The 18144-nt window shown below is 36.1% G+C and overlaps 1 pseudogene; it reads left to right on the top strand.

The window, feature by feature from the left end:
• Positions 1-18144, top strand: part of LOC110295163 — a 28351-nt pseudogene that overhangs the window by 875 nt on the left and 9332 nt on the right.

Raw genomic sequence — 18144 nt, 5'->3', positions numbered from 1 at the left:
ATCTCTGTTTATTTTCCAGAATCATCTCTTTCCCTGTTTGATGGTTTCTGCATAACTTCATTGCCCATAGATTTTATAATTGCCAGACGATGCTTGTAAGTGACTCATTCTATGTTGACAGATAGATGACAGATGGATAGATAGATAGATAGATAGATAGACAGACAGATAGATTTTAGATAATTATAGATAGATAAAGAGGTAGATTACAGATTTATAGATTACAGATAGAGTAATAGTACATACATTGATCAATAGATGATACATAGAGAGATAGATGATAAATATAGATAAAGAGAGATAGATTAACGAGAGAGAGGGAGAGAGAGAGAGAGAGAGAAAGAGAGAGAGAGAGAGAGAGAAGGAAAAAGAGAGAGAGAGGTTCACATGATTTATATTGGTTTTTTTATATCACTGTTACCTCTCATGCCTGAGATTTTTACAGTTGTTAGATGTCTGAGAAAATAAATTGAAAGGCATAGAATAATCTGAAAGGTTATTTATACTTATCACAGAAAGATACATGACATCACTTAGCATGTTTTAATTGTTCAGAGTATGGCAGATACCACTCTGACAAAAGAGATCAGGCAAAGTCTTGTCTATGAATACAAGAATTATCATTGTAGTTGAGGATACTTGAAATCTGACATCCTATGAAAGGAAAATTAAAGATTCTCCCTGTGTCTTATAATTTATTTTAATGCTCAATATATTAGTATGAAAAATAGTGCAAAAGTATGCTGAACAAAGTAATGACTGTGATAGGTTGAATGGGATTGACCCCTGTAGGACCATACACTAGCATTAGCATGTTTGTCACCAGTTGATATGTTATCTGGAAATTGGGATGTGTGGCTTTGTTGGAGGAAGTATATCAGTAGGAGCTGACTGTAAGTTTTAAAGGTTCATACCAATCCCCATGCCCTGCCCCTTCTACCTGTTTAATCAGGATATAATGTTCTCAGTTGCTTTTCCTGCACCATGCCTGTGAGCATACCAAAAGGTTTCCCATCATGATGCTAATAGATCAGGTCTCTGAAATTGCAAGTAAGCCCCAAGTTGGATGATTCTTTATTGTCTTTTAAATTTATTTTTCTCTTATACAATACATCCTAACAACAGCCTCCCCTCCCTTCCCTTTTCATAGTCCCCCGCACAGCCCCTATCCCTAATATCCATGGTCCTCCGTTTCTCTTTAGAAATAACAGTCCTCATTGTGATATGATCAGAACATGGCAAAGTAAAATGCAATAAGGCTAGGCATAATTTATCATATCAATGCTAGACAAAGCAAAATAGTAGGAGAAAGGTGTTCCACAAACAGGCAAGAGGGTCAGAGAGATCCCCCAGCCATTGTTAGGAGTCCAGCAAATGTACAAAGCTAAACAACCACAACATGCATACAGATGACCTATCAAAGACCCATTCAGGTTGCCATTCCAGTATTGTTAATCAGCTAGGAGCCATGCTTTGTTGTTATAGGGGCCATGCTCCCCTGGTGTTCCTCACCCCTCTGGCTCCTACAATTCTTCTTCTACCTCATCTGAAGGAGTCCCCATAAAAAGTTGCCTTGGTCATGGTGTCTCTTTACGCCAATAGAACACTAAGACTCGGTTATGTATTGAGGATTAAAAAAAGAAATAATATATTATTTAGAAATAATTTAAAGATATTCATTAATTCTGTGTATAGCTAAATAGAATCTGTAAAAAAAAATCAAATCACTGGACATTTTTCTTTTGGTACTTACATAAATACCAGATACTATTCATGAACACACTTAATATTTATTTTTAATTTATGTTTATGTTCTCATAGTTTATCAAATGTTAGTCATTATTTCATGGCAGAAGATCAGTATTCTGGTATATGTCTTCCATTCCCTCTCTAGTTTCTTTAGTATTTTACCTTGTCTGATATTATCCAGTTTCAGGGACTTTGTGACTCTAATCCTTCACATCTTCAACCATGTGTCATGTGTCCTTTTGTCTTTCATGTTACTCTAGATTCAATATGTGTTATTGTCTTTCTTCTTTTACACTGTGAAACTTACTGTTTGTGACAAAAATCCCGTGAGATGGAACATTGCAACCACTATCTACATAGTAATATAGACAAATTTACATGTACTCTATTTCACATGTGTAATGTAATACAAATTAGTTTCCATTAGATGATTAATATCAGAATAAGTTCTCAAGAAATGAAACCCTAATATGTCTCCATTTAACTTGATATTGGCTGTTGTTTTGCAGTAAATTGCTTTTATTCTCTTTAGGTATGTGCCTAGAATCCCTAATTTCTCCAATAGTTTTAACATGAAAGGCTGTTGTATTTTGTCAATTACTTTTTCTGCATTTAAAGAGATGATCATGTGATTTTTTTCTTTGAGTTTGCTTATATAGTGGATCATGTTTACAGATTTTTGTAAATTGAATCAACCTTGCATCCCTGTGATGAAGCCAACTTGATCATGGTGAATGATGGTTTTGATGTGTTCTTGGATTCAGTTTGCAAGAATTTAATTGAGTAATTTTCATCAATATTCATAAGCGAGATTGGTCTAAAGTTTTCTTTTTTGGTTGGATCCTTGAATGGTTTAGGAATCAGAGTAACTGTGGCTTCATAGAAAGAGTTAGGTAGTGTTCCTTAAGTTTCTATTTTATGGAATCGTTTGAGGAATATTGGTATCAGGTCTTCTTTTTAGGTTTGATAGAATTCTGAAAAGACACTCTAAAATAATATTCATCATTATCAGAAATGCATTCATAAAACATAAACTACAGTAATGAGAGAGGTTGAAAATGTAAAGATAAATGAAAGTCAAAAATCCTGGTCAATATGAGTCAGAAATGTTGTAACTATATTAAGTAAATGGCAATAACATACAGACACGGATATAGATGTATAACATATGAGTAAATGTAAGAGTTATATCACTTATCTAAACAAATATAGATTGGATACAATATAAGAAGGAATTATTCAACTAATAGATTAAGAATTCTTAACTTTCAGTGACATGAAATGCAATATATTTGGGAGAATGTTCACAAAATATATAAAGAATCAAGGAGAGTTTGTCTAGTATTGCTATACGTGGCATCGTTATACATACAGACAATATATAAGTGATACAAAATTTGGTATGGTAGTATTTGAGATGAAAATAATGAGAGGAAGTTGATGGGAAAGGGAGATGGGAAACATTTAATTAAAACAAAAAGAAAAATTCATATGTAAGTCTACTGTTTGAATAGTAATATAATAATAAATTTATTAGAGCAAAAATATCAAAAAAATGGGAAATGCCACGTATAGAAAGGAAGGCCATATACTTTGGTTACTTTATATATTATAAATACCAAGCCAGAAATTATCTGGAAGTTTCCTCCCTGACAGTAAAGTTTCATAGTTCCAGAAATTTTCATGTAAGGCACCAGGAAAGAAAACCATCATAGGTATTACCCAATGGTGCATCCTATGAACTATGCTACTAGCCTTTAGGCAAGAGGTTCTCATTAATATTATACAACAGTGATACAAAAGCTATAGGGGTGATATTATTCTTGATAATTGAATTTGAGTCTTGCTTCACAGGATGAAATCCATTCATACTACTATAATCCTAATGATGCACTGATGGCTAATGGGAGCACAGGAAGTAGATGAGATTGCTGCTACTCCTAGTGAAATTCTATAGTGTCAAATTACCATCAAAAATTTTTATACTCATAGAAAAATGTCACTTTCAGCATTAATAAGAGAAGATCATATTTGCAGTGGACAGTGGTAGGGATAGATATGAATGTCTGCCCAAGATGCTGAAAATGATTGAGATTTGAATGTGCAATCATAAATATGATATTGGTATCACTCCACCTAATGGATGGAAGAATTTCATGGAACGGGGGTGTGTTGTTGAAAGATACTTGGCAGAAGAGATAGTGAGGCTATGATTTGACCCAGTGTGAGAAAGGGACAGCTATTACAATTACAAACTAAGCAAAATTATGGCAGTCTGAAAAAGAATGCTCTTTTCTAAAGCGAGGCATAGATAGAGGAAGGGCTCAGGGGTATTCACTGCTAAATTATTATTACAAAGAGTATTATTACTGTAATTATTATTACAGAGTAATTTTAAAAAGCAGAAGTTATTGCTTTCATTTTTGAAAGCACTGGTATTTCTACTATGCCCCAAGTAATAGTTTCAGTCTGATGGTCATACAAATGGTCTTGGTTAATGTAAACATAATGAAACTCAAAACAAATTCTAACATACGTCTCTTAAAGAAAGGAGAGGATATGATAGGGATAGAAGTGAAACAATGCAGGATAATAATGAAGAACAATCAAAATTCATTCATGTTAAATTGTCAAAGGTCTAGTCTAACTAAAATAACTCATGCTTAAACTTCATTTCCAACATCATGTGCAAATTTAAGTAATAGGTGCATTTTAATTGTTATTGAACACCTAAGAAACATTAACATTTTTTTCAAGATACGCAGAATGAAAGAAAAAGATTAGTTTTTTTAAAGTAACATGACAAGAAAAACTTAGGAATTAATAATATAAATTCAAATTGAAAAATGCTAGGAATTTTAGTTATGTAGTGTCAAAATAAATGTATAATTAAGGGTAAAGCATTTTGTTTTCTTTCAGAAGAAAACATGGTAATAGAGAATTGTATTATGAATGGAGCAAAACTGAAAGCAAATCTATTAGACCAGGAACAAGGCAAAGTTATTCACTCTCTCCTTATATATTCAATATAGGATTTAAGTTTTAGCTAAACACTTTTTTTAAAACTGAAAGAAACCAAGGTGATCAAAACTGGAAAGGAAGAAATCAAAGTATTCTTGTTTAAAGATGACATGATAGTATGCATTTGTGTCCTCAGATATTTCACCATAGAACTCCTACATATAAAAATAAAATTTCATCAAACTGGCTAGATACAAAATTTACTGAAAAAAATAAGTAGCTTGATTATATACAAATGATAGAGAATCTGAGAGAAAACATCAGGGAAACAGCATGCTTCACAATAGCTTCAAATGATATAAAATATCTGGGATAACTCTAAGCAAGCAAATGAGGCTTGTATTATTAAAAAAAACCTTCTAGACTATGAAGAGATAAATTGGAAAATATATCAAAAGATGAAAAGATCTTTCATGCCCATTTATTGGTAGGATTAACATAGTAAAGGCCATCCTACCAAAAGCAAACTTACTGATCCATTGCAGTCCAAATCAAAAAGCCAACACAATTTTTATAGAACTTAAAAGAACAATTTTTGACTTTATATGAAAAAACAAATAACCCAGAATAGCTAAAACAATCCTGAAGAATAGAAGAATTTCTGGAGATATCACCAATCCTGAAGTCAAACAGTATTATAGAGCTAAAGTGATAAACAAACAAACAAACAAAAAGCCTTACATGTCATTGACAAAAAACAAACAAACATGTTTATCAATGGAGTCATATTGAAGGCATATCTATATGTTTAAACACTTATGAACCCATCATTTTTGATTTAAGAAAAGGAAAACAAGAACACATCTGCAATAAATTGTGTGGCTCTAATGGATGTCTGTAGACAGAATAATGCAAATAGATCCATATTTATAAACTGCACAAAATTCAAGTACATGTGGATCAAATACATCAGCATAAAACTAGACACACTGAATGTGATAAAAGAGAAAGTACAGACCAACTTAAACTCATTGTCACAGGAAACAGAATAACTACAGCACAAACACTGAGATCAAAGATTAGTAAGAGGCCTTATCAAACTTAAAAGTTCCAGTATAAAAACAAATACCATGAGTAAGACATAGTGGTACCTACTAAATGGAAAAAGATTTTTAACAATCTACATTTGATAGAGGCCTAATATCCAAAGTACATAATGAACTCATGAAAACTGATATTAAATTAACTAAGTAGCCCAGTAAAAAATGGAGAAGTTTCCTGGCACTAGAGTAGTGTCGGACATTGGCTTCATGGCCTGGGTTTCAAGTACGATGAGTCATTGGTTGGTCACTTCCACTAGTTCTCAAGTGCTTCACTGCAATGACCACACCCACATCTTATAGGTATATTGATGGTTTGGGGGCTGGGTTAGTGTCCTAGTCCCTCCATTATAGGCATTGTCTGGTTACAAAAGATGGCTGGAGTAGTCTTTATATTTTGCTTCACTAGGAGTCATCACAGTGGTCACTTTTATAGATTCCTGGGCACTTCCATTACACTATGTTTCTACCATGCTCCATGAACATGATGGGTAGATAAAGAAAACATTATGCATTTATACAATAGCGTATTACTTAGCTATTAAAAGAAAAAAAATGACACCTTGAAATTTTCAGGTCTAATGGATGGAAAAATCATCCTTACTGAAGTTAAACTTTTGAGATTTGGTCTGTTCCTCTGTATTGTAATACCAAATACAGGCCCCCAAGATCCTGTTGTCCCACGGAGGCGAATCCAGACATAGACCCAAGTGATGCTGTGACCTTGCCCCCATGTTATTTCTTATACATATACATATACATACACATACACATATACATATTTATTACGTATTTTCGTCAATTACATTTCCAATGCTATCCCAAAAGTCCCCCATACCGTTCCCCGAGTCCCCTACCCAACCATTCCCACTTTTTGGCCCTGGCATTCCCCTGTACTGGGGCATATAAAGTTTGCANGTCCAATGGACCTCACTTTCCAGTGATGGCCTACTAGGCCATCTTTTGATATATATGCAGCTAGAGCCAAGAGCTCCGGGGTACTGGTTAGTTCATAATGTTGTTGCACCTACAGGGTTTCAGATCTCTGTAGCTCCTTGGATACTTTCTCTAGCTCCTCCATTGGGGGCCCTGTGATCCATCCAATAGCTGACTGTGAGCACACTTTGCCCCTTCTTAGAATTGGAAACAATCACCCAGGAAGGATTTACAGAGACAAAGTTTGGAGCTGAGACATGCCATATCCAGGGATCCATCCCATAATTAGCCTCCAAATGATGACACCATTGCATACACTTGCAAGCATTTGCTGAAAGGACCCTGATATAGCTGTCCCCATGTTATTTCTGATTGCTCGATAAAGATGCCTATATCCTACAGCTGGAGACAATTGAGATAGATGGTGCTTGGAGATCCTTGCCTGGGGGCCAGAGGAGACCACAAGGATAGAGAGAATAAGAGAAGAAGGAGGAGGAACACTATGGGTTAGAAGTCAAGGAAGTCCTGAGGGTTGGCTAATTGGATTTAAGAACAGCCCAGGTAAAACATAGTAATAACTATGTGTTCTAGATAATAAATTTTAATAGCATAGTGGGTATGTATATATTTGTTCGGCTCTAGTTCTGATTAAGGTTTAAAATAAATACAAAGGCTTTGTGTGTGTGTGTGTGTGTGTGTGTTTGTGTGCTTTATCTGGGAATTAAATGGTTAAAACTGGGGTAGAGTCAGGTAGTGGTGTCTCACGCCTCTTATTCCAGAATTTGGGAGGCAGTGGCAGGCAGATTTCTGAGTTCAAGGCCAGCCTGGTCTACAGAGTGAGCTCCGGGAAATCCAGGGCTACACAGAGAAATGCTGTCTCAAAACAAAACAAAACAAAACAAAACAAAACAAAACAAAACAAAACACAAAACAAACAAAACAAAACAAAACAAAACAAAACAAAACAAAACAAAACAAAACCTTGGGTAGAAACCCAAGATTCAGATTAAATTTTCAAAAAATAAAAATCAGACCGAGAAAGATGAATATGTTATGTATTCACTTATAAATAGATATTAACACTTACATAAATTATAATCAAACTACAATCCACAGACCCAAGGAGTTAAGGAAAAGAATGCTTTAGTTGGGATGTAAGGGTCTTCCTTGGAAAGGGAGATAAAAGATTTTTTTTCAGGTTCGCTAGGTGAGGGTGGGGAAAAGGGAAGCAGGGTAAGGTGTTGGAGGAAAGAAGACAGCTTGAATTGGGGGCATGGTATAAAAACTTAGTCCAAAAAAAAAAAAAAGAAAAGAAAACAAACAAACAAACAAACAAAAACCTTAGTGCAGTGGAATCTTCCACTTGAATCTTTTAGTGTGACTCTATTCTTAAAAAGAAATGAAAAGACTTCTAATGCTAGTCTTCTATACCCAGAGTTTGATGCCTTTTAGATTATCATCAGAAACGTTTTCTCTGGTAGTAGATGGGAGCAAACTAGGCCAATAGACAGGCATTAATCATAGAGTCAGTCTAAATTGGTGGTCTCTATTGATCTCTTCCCCTTGTAAATTGAGGAACACCATAGAGGATGGGAAGGAAAAATTGTAGTACTCAGAGGGGATGGAGGATACCAGGAGGACATATCTCACTGATCTGGTATTGGGTGAGGGAAAAGGACTGAAGCCCTGAGGGCCAGCAGAAAGAAAGGATACAGGCACCCTCGGGAAATAGGAGGTTGAGGGGACCCACCAAAATGCTCCAAAGAACTGTAGGGTGAGAGACTCTCAGGACTCAAAGGAAGGTATCTTAGATGAAATGCCTAACATTAGGGAGGGGAACTTATAAAGCCTACCTCCATCAGAAGACAAGGCATCAAGTGAGGGATTGGTTGCCATCCCACAGTTACATCTCTGACCCATAATTGTTCCTGTCTGAAAGAATGACAAGGATGGAAATGGAGAGGAGCCTGAGGATAAGAAGGTCCAGCAACAGGCCCAAAGTGGGATCTAGCTCAAGGGAAGGTGCCAAGGTCTAACACTATTACTGAGGCTATGGAGGGCTCAAAACAAACAAACAAACAAACAAACAAAACAAAAACAAAAACAAAAACAAAAACACAAACAAACAAAACAAAACAATAACAACAAAAAAACCAGACCTATTATGATGGCCCTTTGAAAGACCCAACAGGCAGCTGAAATAGTCAGATGCAGATATTTGTACCCTACCAATTGACAGAAGCAGCTGACCCCTCTCATTGAATTTGGGAAGACTGAAAGAAGTTGAAGAGAAGGGTGATCCTGTAGGAGGATCAAAGCAGTCTCAATTAATCTGGACCCCCAAAATCTTTCCAAAATTGGAGTATCAGACAGCACACACCAGCTGATATGAAGCTGCCAATACATGTACAGTAGAGGACTTCTGGATCTGTGTTCATTCAGAGATGATGCACCTAACCCTCAAGAGACTGGAGGTCCAAGGAAATTTAGAGGTGAGGCTAGAGGGGGGCTGGGGACATCCCCATGATGACAGGAGGATGGGATATATGGAACAGTTGGAGGGTGGATCAAGGGTGGGGAGAATAAAATAAGGAGTGTAAAAAATTAAAAAAAAATAATTTAAAAATATATTAAAAAGTATTCCCTACTATCATTTTGTAAATTTTTGAAATGTTGTATATTAATTTTATATTCACATAGAAATAAGTGTAGCTACCACCCTTCATCAAAGAATCTTTTATTTACAGAAAATGGAGACCATCATAGAAATCCATAAGTTGATATAACTTATGGATTTATCTCTGGTCTACAGAGTGAGTTCCAGGACAGCCAAGGCTACATAGAGAAACCCTGTCTCAAAAAAAAAAAAAAAAAAAAAAAAAAAAAACTCAAGAAGTAAAATTTATCTCCTTCAGATCCATTTTTGTAATTCTAAACTCTAAGAAGAAAAAGAATGAACTTTAATACTGTAAAGCATTGGGTTTATATTTATTTGTTACATCTAAAATCTGAAACTAATGCATAGTACATTGACAAATGTTACTTTTGTTGGAATATTCAGTGTTCTTAAATTTTAGTGTTATCTCAATAGCAATGATTTAGTGGGAGATAGTAGAGGTTTTAAAGCCTTGAAAATATGAAATACATTTAAATATAACTGTTTTCATGCTAATTTTCTGTAATCAAGATGAGTAAATTACTTAATCTATAAGAGTCTCTATTCTTGTTCCTATTGAGGGTTACTATTTTCTGTCTTCTAGTGTTGTGCTAATTAGCATATCTTATATATAAAAAAAACTTTTGCTTAAGAGGGGCAAAACTAATAATAGCAACTGTCTGATTTCAATTTGGTTTAAATTTAACAATCTAAGATTCAAGTTCTTTTATCTGTCATACACTGAGATGCATTCTGCTCTGTCATCCATGATTCCAGACAGTGACTGCCTGACTAAGCAACCAAAGTATTCCTTTGCCTTTAAAGATACCTGTGTTGGCTAGTTTTGTGTCAACTTAAAACAGCTGGAATTATCACAGAGAAAGGAGCTTCAGTTGAGGATATGCCTCCATGAGATCCAACTGTAAGGCATTTTCTCAATTAGTGATCAAGGAGTAAAGGCCCCTTGTGGGTGGGAAAATCTCTAGTCTAGTAGTCTTGGGTTCTATAAGAGAGCAGGCTGAGCAAGCCAGGGGAAGTCAGCCAGTAAGGAACATCCCTCCATTGCCTCTGCATCAGCTCGTGCTTTCTGACCTGCTTGAGTTCCAGTCCTGACTTCCTTGGTGATGAACATCAATGTGGAAAGTGTAAGCTGAATAAACCTTTCCTCCCAAACTTGCTTCTTGGTCATGATGTTTGTGCAGGAACTCTGTTCACCTACCCTTCTATCTCCTATAACATAACACGAGACCTTTTTCATAGTAAGTCCTTGTCCATTGAACCAATACTTTTCATTCCCTGTTATGTGTTAGGTATCATGCTAGCTATCAGAGCTAAAGCAGTTACTATAAGAGTCAAACATCCATATTCTCATGCCACATACATTTTTTGTATTGAGCACACATAATAAACAAGTAAGTAGACACGTGAAATATAAATTAGCAAATCTATTATTAAATGCGTAAAGCAAGGTAAAAATAATAGAAAGATAAGATCAGTGTCTATATTAGATAATGAAGGACATTCCCTCATTTCTCCTGCAGGAATTTCTATTCTATGTGACAAACAATAGTAACCTTGGTTAAAAATGGTTTACATTCTAGCTGTTCTCCAGGATAATGCTATTTTTTTAATTATTAGATTAGATTTCTTTATTTGTATTTCAAATGTTATCCCCTTTCCTGGTTTCCCCTCCAAAAAACCCCTATCCCATCCCCACTTCCACTGCTCATCAACCCACATACTCCTACTTCCCTGTCCTGGCATTCCACTACCCTGGGGCATCTAGCCTTTATAGGACATTTCTTTAGGTTCTGTGCTTCTCAGTTGCTCAAACCCTTTGACATATATCAAACTGTAGTGTTAACTTTCTTGCTTTAGCAGTCATTGAAATATCTCTTTGGAATCATCCAGGCTAATCTCAGATTGTCTTTGCAGCAATAGTTATAATCAAAACTAAGTAATAAATGAATGCCAGTTGTTCAATAATAATATGAAATTACTATGAATATTTTCAAAGATAGATTGGTTCAGTTGACAATCAATTGTGAGCTGTGAATTCAATTAATTCATCTGTCCACATCTTCAAACCATATCCTTTAGTTGGAACATGAAGGACAAATCTGAGTATACATATTTTCTTTTAAAAAATAGTGTTTAAAACTTGTTAGCAAACTTTCCATTTCTCTATCCTATAATGGCACAACTCTCCATAGACTCCTCATTATTATCTAAACCTCATGAACACAGTTTTGTTTTGTTTTTCTGTTCACATTATTTTGACATTGTCAGTTTTTGAACCAATACCAATATTGGTTCAATATTGGTTCACTGTACTTTACTTACAACATTCTAAGCTCTAACGATGGACTCTTGATTCTTTGGAAGCATCCCATTGAAGTAATGTGAATAATTGATCAGGTTGTAACAGCAACATTTTATTGTGTTGAATATTTTTACACTTTGAGCAAAACTCTGAGGAAATAAACTTATGAAAAGAAATATTTGTTTGTATTCACGTTTTGGAAGCATCTGTGTGTCGTGTCTGGAAAGCTGGCGTGGAGAAGAGTGATTCACAACCCTGTAGCTAAGAAGGACAGAAAGGAAACCTAACACTACTGTCTTTCTCCTTAGCTTCTTTTCGTTCCCACAGACTAATACAAAGCACCAGCCATATCCAGTAAATTCTTATTTGGTTTAATCTACTCTGGAAATCTCCTGACATATATCTTTAGTGGTATATGCTATTAGTATCCCAGAATCTTTGAATACCATCAAAATAACAATATTAATCATCCATAACATCAGAGGGAATACCAAGTGCCTGATTTTTTGTGTGTTGCAAGTTCTTGATATTGTTTCATCTTTCTAGAATTACTAAAGCTTAATTTCCCAGCAATTTGCTCCTTGTAATTGATATAGAAGTCTCTAATTAGCAAGAGAATTCTTCTATTAAATGTCAGTGATATCATTTGTGAAATCTACAAATGAAAAAATATGTACTATGTATAATGTAAGTATGCAGAAGGCCCATGCAAGGATGCCAAGATAAATATGCTAGAGAAAGCACAATGCTGTGGAATTCTGTTCCCAACTGTTCTCCAAACTGGCTGATCTCTAAAACAGGCTCTACTTAAGCAAGTATAATACTTCTTTCCTTCTTACAATTATTAACCATAATTAGCAATATGCTAAATTTTAGAAATTTAGCAAAATGTAACACATTTTCTATGTAGGTCTTGAAACTTTTCCAAGTAAAAATTGCAAGGTGTTTTGTTTTTTTAAATATTCACAAAGGATACCTTTCAAGGACAATGAGGTATCAATTATCCTGATCTGCCTTTAGTTTGCCAAGACTCTTAAGCACATTTCATATTTTTGTTCTTGATTTGACTGAAATATTTGTCTTGTGAATATTCCCCTTGCCATTTCTTGATAAGCAACAATATATGAAACTAACATTTTCCACCACATTAAGTGTTAACTTTTTCACCTAGCAATTCTCAAACATTTCCTTTTGGTTCTCTAAAGCCAATATTATTACATTGATTATATCTTTCTTTTCTGCTTTTGTTTGTGGTAGGTTTTGAAACAAAACCTTACACTTTAGAACAAGTTATCATAGGTCTCATCATTTCCAGATTTATGGCTGTTAAGGTTGGATGAATATGCTGTTATGTTGTCATTTTAAAACATTATTTGTTGAAAATAATAGATTCTTAGAAATACAACTAGTACAGGACAAGTAATCTTCAGAAAATAGAGCTTTAACCTACTAATATATATATATATATATATATATATAATTAATCAAAATATATTATATAATATAATTAACATATACTAGTATATATTAATAAACATTAATATTTAATTTCTGTTTAATTGATTATTATTTGATAAAATATTTTACCTAGAACAAGTATATATATATATATATATATATATATATATATATATATAGGTAAAATAACGGAGTTTATTAGGGTTACTTACAGGAGCATGGGTGAGTCATGGATGGAATGTACACCATTCAGAAGTCCCAACCACTGTCTATGAAACACCTTTTCATTTGGCTCTACATCTACAGGAGAATCAACACAACTTACAGTCAGAGTAATACCTATCAGTTGAGGGTTGTTTTGTGTCTAGTTATGTGGTCAGTTTTGGAGAAGGTACCATGAGGTTCTGAGAAGAAGGTGTATTCTTTTGTTTTATAGTAAAATGATCTATAGATATCTGATAAATACATTTGGTTCATAACCTCTAATAGTTTCACTGTCTCTGTGTTTAGATTCTGTTTCAACAACCTGTTCATTTGTGAGATTGAGGGGTTGAAGTCTCCCACTATTATTTAGTGGGGTTCAATGTGTGTTTTTAGCTTTAGTAAAGTTTCTTTTATGAATGTGGGTGTCCTTGCATTTGGATCATATATGTTCAGAATTGAGACTCTCTTGGTAGATTTTTCTTTTGATAAGTATAAAATGTACATTTCATCTTGCTGTATAATTTTTGGTTGAAAGTCTCCTATCTTTATGAGAAAGGATTTTAGGTCAGCTTCCTGATTTTCAGGTATGTTGGTACATTCAGGGCTTGCTTTGGTGGGAGAACTGGGTTTTGATGATGGCCATGTATATGGATTTCTGTTGCTTATGGTTTTGCGCTTGCTTCTTGCCACCTGGTTATCCCTGGTGTTTGCTCATCTGGGTGACTCTGTCTATAGTCAGTCTCTTTTGTCCCTGGGTTGCTTCAGGTTTCCCTGTAGGCCTTCAGTCCTGTCTGTAGTAGGACTCCTGTGAGGCTTTCCATTGGAGGGATCCTCAGAGTAGCAGAGAAGCTGCTAATCTGTTGCCTTGGCTGCAGAATATCTACTGGAAAGCCTTCAGACTGTTTTTTTTCCCTCTGTAAAGCTGTTCTCCAGGAGTTCTACAGACTATGGTTTCTTTTTCCTTGTGTGAAGCAGAACTCCAAGAAGGCTTTTATTCTGTTGGGCCATTTGCCTTGTGTGCCACAAACTTCCAGGATTTCTTCAGACTGTGTTGTTGCCCTCTGTACAGAGGAACTCCTGAAATGCCTTGAAGCTCTGGTGTTTTCATGAGAGGAGATAAACTGGTGATCAGTTCCTCAGTTATCCTGTTTTTAGAAGAACAAATGGTATGCCTCAGGCTGTGGTGTCAGTTGCCGTGAGTACAGCAGATCTCCTGGAATACTTCAGGATGTGGTGTCTTCAGGGTAGCTGACTAGCTAGCAGTCTGTCACAACAGAAAGTACCAGGTAGAAGGGCAGTAGAATTCTGTGGACAAAAGTTGAAAGGTGATGGGTCCCAAGTTCACTGGACTCCCAGCAGCTGCTGTGGGAGTTTGAGAAGAGGGAAATCCTTACCAAATGATCATGAGTGCAGAGGAGCTCCTGGTATGCTTCAGTATATAGTGTCTTCAAGGGAGCAGCCTAGTTAGCAGTTTGTCCCTTCAGAGAGGACCATCCCAAAGGGGAAATATTCAAATTTTATTTCTTAAATTTTTATTAATTATTTTATTTATTTATATTCTATCTGTTGACCCCTCCCAGACCCTCCCAACAGTTCCTTATCTCATTCCTCCTCCCCTTTGCCTCCAAGAAGGTGCTCACCCTCTCTCCCACCCCTCACAACCCCCTTCTCTGGGGCCTTAATTCTTTCCAGGATTAGCTACATCTTCTCTCACAAAGCCTCTGTTTTCTCTCTCTCTCTCTCTCTCTCTCTCTCTCTCTCTCTCTCTCTCTCTCTCTCTCTCTCCATGTATATGCCGCGGGCCTCAGAGAATCCCCTGTATGTTGCCTGGTTGGTGACTCAGTCTCTGGAAGGGTCTGGGTTAGCTGAGACTGATGGTTTTCCTATGGTGTCTCTCTCCATTTTAGCTCCTTCGATCCTTCCCCCAGTTCCTTCGTAGCTGTCAGAGACTTCAGTCCAGTTGTTGGGTGTAAGTATCCTCATGTGTCTCAGTCAGATATTTTGCAGGGCCTCTCAGAGGACAGCCATGCTAGGTCTTATCTATAAACCTATCACAGCATAAATAATAGTGTGAGGATTTGGTACCCCCATCCCATGAGATGGATCACAATTTAGGCCAGTCACTGGACACCCTTTCCTTCAGTCTCTTCTCCATTATTGTCCCTGCAGTTCTTTTAGACAGGAACAATTCTCAGTCATAAATTTTGACTGTGATTTGATAACCCTGTCCCTCATCTTAGGGCCCTGTCCCTGTACTAGAGTTTGGGCACTGAGTGCCTTTGTTGTGGATGGCTCTGTGCTGCATGCATTTTGATGTTAATTCTGCTCTCTCAGGAGAGGTTGTCTGGAATGAGAAATGCACCAATCAGGTGACTTCTCCTGAACCTCCCTGAATGAATAAAGGGATCAATCACTGGTCACATAGGCAGGACTTCTGTGTTGAACTGAGGGAGAGAGGAAACATGAGAGAGTTAGGAGCTTTTGAATAGGGGATAGCAAAAGGGCAGGAGGTAGATGCTAGTGTCTCCCAGTTTTATGGCAGATTCGCTAGGATTTTCCACCAGAGGAATTAGATTTAATATGGTTTCAAGATTGAGATTCTAGTTGTTGCACCCAGAGATTGAGTTACCATTGTTTCTGAACTGTTTGTGGAGTGTTTTTCTTCTCACAGTGACTCGACTAGGTTCCAGAGAGAAAGGTAAGGCAGGAAAGTGTCTTGCCTGATGTGTACCACAAAGCCTGTGGGGGTTTTGAAGCATGGGGCTGGTGTGGTAGTGAGCAGCCAGTGTGAACTTAGAGAGTTGAGTAGAGACATTTCAGGAATCATTGGGCCAGAGAGACTGAGGAGATGAGAAACCCTGCTGGTGCCATGCAGCCCTCAAGTTCGCAGAGTAGTGAGCAATAGCAGTATTTTTTCTTAATATTTCCTGCTACTTTCCACTCCAGAAAGCTGCAAATGTCCATTCTCTTGGCCCTTGGGATTCTCTCCTGACTGCCAACTCAGTGCTATGAATTTTACTCTTAGCACTGCTTTCATTGTGTCCCATAACTTTGGGTATGCTGTGTCTTCATTTCATTGAATTCTATAAAGACTAAAATTTGTCTTTATTTCTTCCTTGACCAAGTTATAATTGAGTAGAGAGTTATTTAGCTTCCATGAGTATGTGGATTTTCTGTTGTTTTTGTTGATAGTGAAGTCCAGAGGTGATCTGATAGTATGCATGTGATTATTTCAATTTTCTTATATCTGTTGAAGCTTGTCTTGTGACGGTATATATGGTCGATTTTGGAGAAGGTAACAGAATGTGCTTAGAAGAAGGTACATTATTTTGTTTTAGGATGAAATGTTCTTTAAAAAATCTATTAAATCTATTTCGTTCATAACTTGCATTAGGTTCACTGTGTCTCTGCTTAGTTTCTGTTTCCATGATCTGTCCATTGATGAGAGTGGAGTACTGAGGTCCCCTACTATTATTGTGTGAGGTTCAATATTTGTTATGATATTCAGCAATGTTACTTTTACAAATGTGGGTGGCCTTGGATTTAGGGCATAGATTTTCACAATTGAGAGTTCATTTTGATAGATTTTTTCCTTTGATCATTATGTAGTGTCCTTCTCCAAATTTTTGATTACGTTTTGTTGAAAGTCTATTTTTTGGATATTAAAAGAGCCACTCCACCTTGTTTCTTGAGACAATTGCCTGGAAAACTTTTTTCCAGTCCTTTACTCTGAGGTAGTTTCTGTCTTTGTCATTGAGGTGTGTCTCTTATATGCAATAAAATTCTGGATCCTGTTTATATCCAGTCCATTAGCTTGCCTCTTTTTACTGGGGAGTTGAGTCCACTGATGTTGAGAAAAAAAAATTATTATAAGGAGTGACAAAAATAAAAAAATATAATTATTTCCCATCATTGCTGTCATTATGGAAGTGGCTTTCAGAGAATACTGGTCAGATGAATACTATTGCTTCCTACTTTTCAAGTGGTCTATACAATACTGAGAGTTGGAGTTTGAGGTTTTGGGTCCCTATTGTCTATAATTGCTACTCTTGTTCTCCTGTTTATATACGGATGAAATTTGATCATTTGGTGTCCTGTACCTGTAAAATAAATGTGCACCTTAAGAGTCTTCTATTATTCAAATGAAATATTTACATTAATATTCATATTTTATTAAAGAAATTTTGCCGTATAGTTGACAATAAAATAAAAAGTCAGGCACTTGAACATGAACCCACAAATGGTATACTAATATTTCACTGCTACATATAAGGCTCATAGACCATCTTGGAAGAGGAGCTGAAAGAGTGTTAGAAGCAGACTTTAGGGAAGTCCATGGCTAAATTCTATGTTCAGGTCATGTCAGGGCTACTGTACTCCTAAAACAATAGTCATTTTACTTAGCACACAAGATCTACCAATATTCAAGTCTATAATTATACCAGCATGGTATGGGTTCCTACCCATACCTCAGGATCCCTTGACACCTCATTTTATCTGGAAGAGGCCAACATTTATACTTAAGGGTTCAACTGCTGTCAAATGAACTCAGCTCCAGTTGATGACTGGATATACCCATGATTATATGGGCAACTAAGTTGTGATATGTGTGTTATTAAAAGAAGAAGAAGAAGAAGAAGAAGAAGAAGAAGGAGAAGAAGAAGAAGAAGGAGAAGGAGAAGGAGAAGGAGAAGGAGAAGGAGAAGGAGAAGGAGAAGGAGAAGGAGAAGGAGAAGGAGAAGGAGAAGGAGAAGGAG

This window comes from Mus caroli, chromosome 1 (assembly GCF_900094665.2).
Source record: "Mus caroli chromosome 1, CAROLI_EIJ_v1.1, whole genome shotgun sequence".
Lineage (NCBI taxonomy): Eukaryota > Metazoa > Chordata > Mammalia > Rodentia > Muridae > Mus > Mus caroli.
Note: the sequence above shows the minus strand (reverse complement) of the source record. Positions and strands in the feature narration are given on the sequence as shown.